The 4,157-nt window shown below is 42.6% G+C and overlaps 1 protein-coding gene and 1 pseudogene across 1 annotated transcript in view; one reads left to right on the top strand and one right to left on the bottom strand.

Moving 5' to 3' along the window:
* Positions 1-4,157, top strand: part of Lhpp (phospholysine phosphohistidine inorganic pyrophosphate phosphatase) — a 158,017-nt gene that overhangs the window by 35,200 nt on the left and 118,660 nt on the right. The window lies entirely within an intron of this gene.
* On the bottom strand, positions 5-478 carry LOC101580280 (annotated as a pseudogene).

Here is a 4,157-nt window from a genome sequence, read left to right as displayed (position 1 = left end):
ATAATTACTTGTCTTCTGGTTTGTTGAAGCAGTAAGTCAGACAACACTTGCCACAATAATGTCTGTCAAAGTGGCTGGCCGTAAAAACTCCTGCACCACATTCACCTGAGGGGCATTCGCGACGAAGACGACTAATTTTGCCATTTTCATCCACCTTATAGTATTTTAGGACAGCCAGCTTATCCTTCTTTCTCTCATGCTTATTCTTCTTGGGAGTGGTGTAAGACTTCTTCTTTCTCTTCTTAGCACCACCGTGGAGTCTCAGCACAAGATAGAAGGGTAGACTCCTTTTGAATGTTGTAATCAGGCAAGGTCCGGCCATCTTCCAGTTGCTTATCAGCACAGATCAGCCTGTGCTGATCAGGAGGAATTCCTTCCTTGTCCTGGATCTCGGCCTTTACATTTTCTATAGTGTCCGAGGGTTCAACCTCGAGCGTGATGGTCTTCCCCGTGAGGGTTTTCACGAAAATCTGCATCTTGGCAGCAGTTCCACCACAGATGGTGGATGAAAGTTAATAAAGATCTTGAAGGAAAATACTTTGATGCTATGAGGACATCCTCTTTCTCATCATTTTTCCCCTCCTAATTTGAGCTTCCGTTGGTAATTCTTTCTTAGACCAATCGTTACTGTGATGTTTTCCAAATGGCATTTTGTTATTTCCATCATTCTTTACTGTAAAGGAAGAACCAACCTTTTTAGTTCATTTGTGTACTTGCTTATAGCAGCATAGATTAAGGGTATTTATTGTATTGCATGAGTTACAATTTATTTTTTTAAAATTTATTTATTTGTGTGTGTGTGTGTGTGTGTGTGTGTGTGTGTGGCCAGCTCAGCCCACCAGGGGGCGGGGCTGGCTGGCATGTGGTGCTGGAGGATCGAACCGCGGTCCCTGTGCTTTGCTAAGCTTGTTCTAAGTAGGTGCTTTAGACCACTGAGCCATCTCACCAGCCCCTACAATTTATTTTTATCATTATTTTATTGCTCAGATTGTCATATAGTTGGCTATTGGGACATCCTTTAAATTTATTTTTTTTTTTATTTTTTTTTCTCTGTTCTTTTTTTTTTTTTTCCAAAATTTTATTGATAAACAGATAGCAATGAGACAGTTTCAAATCAAATCGGAATACAGTTTCAACAAATAATACACTGCATATATTCTTCTTAGTGGTTAATTGCTGTACAAGATGCAGACTTGTGATCCTATTTACAAACACCATTAGAACAAATCATTCTATTCATTAAGAGAATGCAACTATATATCTATCCCAACAACTTTGAATACACAGATACAAAATGGACATTCATAGGTATACATCCTTTAAGTTTAATAGCCACTTAATCTATTCTCCCACCTATTCCTTTCCCTCAGATATTTGACTCTAAACTCAAAAAGCATCAGTTCACCACCTATAAATATTTCTATATATCTCTATGTTTTTTGTTTCTGTTTTTGTTTTTTTGTGGAGCCGGGGATTGAACTCGGGCCCTCGCACTTGCCAGGCAAGCACTTATTCTACTGAGCCATCTCCCTGGCCCTACATCTCTAAAAGGTGGTTATTTTAATAACATCAGTAATACCATTATCATATCTAAGTAACAATGAACAATAAGTTATTGATATCCAATATCCCATCATTGTTCATATTTTATCTTTGAAGGAGAAGCCAGGTTCTTTGCCCAGCAGTTTGTTGGGATCTAGGTTTTTGCTTGTAGCTCAGTGGTCCCTGTGACACACTCCCTCGCGCTCTACTGTCTATGTTTGGTGGATTCCAAGCGTGGTCAGAGTGAAGTTCAATTTTTGTGAAAAGCCCCATCTCCTTGGTAGTGTGACCCCATGAGGAGGCACAGGGTAGCCAGCTGGGCGCTGGGTAGTGCACAGTGCTGATAAGGAGCAGGGCTGACTCTGCCAGTGTGGGGAGGGTCCCAGAATGATGATGCTTGAATCCTGTCTTCCTTTCTCATTTTTTCTCTGTGTTGCTTATATGCAGAAAGACTTCTCTTCAGCTACTTATTACCTTGAGGCTTGCGTAAAAAACACCAGGTAAATGCCTATTTCTCTCCCTTTATTACTTTTCAGAATACCAAGTTGCTTTCCTATCATTCTCCCAAGGTGACAGATGAGATTTTAAAATACACATATCATTACAGACTGATAGATTCAAGCATCCTGGTGTTTTTTAATGCACTTGTTATCTTACTGACGTTCCGATTCTCTCAGCTTGGACCCATGGGACCCTGCTCGAGTTGGCCTGTGTGTCCTCTGACCTGACCCTGTGGTCCCTGGGAGGTTCCTCACTGCCAGGGCTGCCAGCGTCCTCAGACTCGCTGCATGCATTCTCTGCATTTGCTCTGGATCCGCTGTCCTTCCAAGGAGCTGCACTTGGCTACTTGTAGTAGAAAATGGTACTGAAAAATCATCATCAGTCTATCAACATCTCTCAGCGCTACTGGGTTGGCCTCATAATTTTTAAGCCTTTTTAGTTATCAAGGCTTAGAAAAGCATACGTATTTAAATACGAACACCTCCTCAGTTCATCCTGAAGCTCTCAGTTGCGATTCAGGCCTGTGGGTGTGTATTCCGTTTCCTCTCTCTTCTGTTTGTAGTTTCCCACTCCTAATAGAAACTTTAGTTCCCAAGCCTATAACATAGTCATTTGCTTTGCTTCAGTCTGTTACACATATGAGTCTTGAATCCCAAGAGCATGCTGAGTATAAAAAGCCAGCCCGCCCCAGTCCTGCCACCACCACCAATGCCAGCTCAGCATGGTGGTTGCCACACTGCTGTCACCATGCACTATGCAACCATCCTCGTGACATGACGCTAACAGCTACATGTCAGGAAGCAATGGTGCAGTGAAGAGTTCTTGTTGTGAGCGTTCTTTTACAGAAAATTCCCTTTATGGATTTAGGGCCAAAACATTGTATTTTAAGCCTGCAAGGAATGATGCTTTGTGCATGGCATTCCTTCAATCAGATCTCTTTGAACTCACCTTATTCTTAATTCTTAGGGAATTGTTTTATCAGCACTTAAATTTGCTTCATGATTATATAAAATACTTACGTGGTTCCCAAGTCAAATGCACAAGACAGAACATATACCAAAGCATGTGATTTCTGTGTTCCTCCTTCTGTTCTGCTCTTGCCCATGTCTCAGGGAGCTGTTGAGCTTTTTTTTTTTTTTTCGAACCGGGGATTGAACTCAGGCCCTTGTGCTTGTCAGGCAAGCGCTTATTCTACTGAGCTATCTCCCCGGCACCTATTTTTATAAATATGGTGCTTATATTTTCTTTTCTTTAAAGAAAGGGTCTTACTCTGGGTGTGGTGGCGCACACCTGTAATCTCAGCACTTGAGAGGCCTAAAACAAGAGGATCACTGAGTCTGATCTGTGTAGTGAGACCCTGTAGACCCTGTACTAAATACAGAAAAAAGGAAAAGGAAAGGGCCTTACCATGTGGTTAAGCTATGCTTGAACTCTAGCCTAGGCTGGCCTTGAACTTGTGGCAGTTCTCCTGCCACAGCCTCCTTAGTGCTGGCATCATAAGCATGCACTGCCATTCCTTTTTTTTTCTATTTTTAAAATATAAGCAACTCTGGCACTGGGGAGATAGCTCAGCTGGGGGAGATGGCTAAGTGGCGTAAGTGCCTGACTGGTAAGTGCAAGGTCCTGAGTCCTGAGTTTGCTCCTCAGTAAAAATAAAGAGAGAGAGAGAGAGAGAGAGAGAGAGAGAGAGAGAGAGAGAGAGAGACTGAGTATACTTATATCCCACAGGTAGGATGAAATTATAGTTCTTTATTTTTTGAGATAGGGTCTTACTGTGTGGCCTAGGCCAGCCTTGAGCTCAGCAATTCTCCTGCCTCCACCTCCAGAGTGCTGGGATTACAGGCATGATGCACCACTGCACCTGGCAGAAGAGTAGGATGATTTGTAAAGGAGTGGGAGAATGTAATCTGAGTGTAAAAACAAGTATTTAGGGACTTGGGGTGTAACCTAGTCCCAGTGCCTTTGCTTAGTGTGTATGAGGCCCTGAGTTCAATCCCCAGCACCAGAACAAGAAACCCCTGATATTTAAAAATATTTAGTGGTATGGGGCCCGGGGAGATGGCTCAGTGGAATAAGCCTTTCCCTGGCAAATGCAAGGGCCTGAGTTCAATCCC

This window comes from Octodon degus, unplaced genomic scaffold (assembly GCF_000260255.1).
Source record: "Octodon degus isolate 3935 unplaced genomic scaffold, OctDeg1.0 scaffold00010, whole genome shotgun sequence".
NCBI lineage: Eukaryota > Metazoa > Chordata > Mammalia > Rodentia > Octodontidae > Octodon > Octodon degus.
The sequence above is the reverse complement of the archived record's forward strand: the minus strand, read 5'-3'. Positions and strand labels throughout refer to the sequence as shown.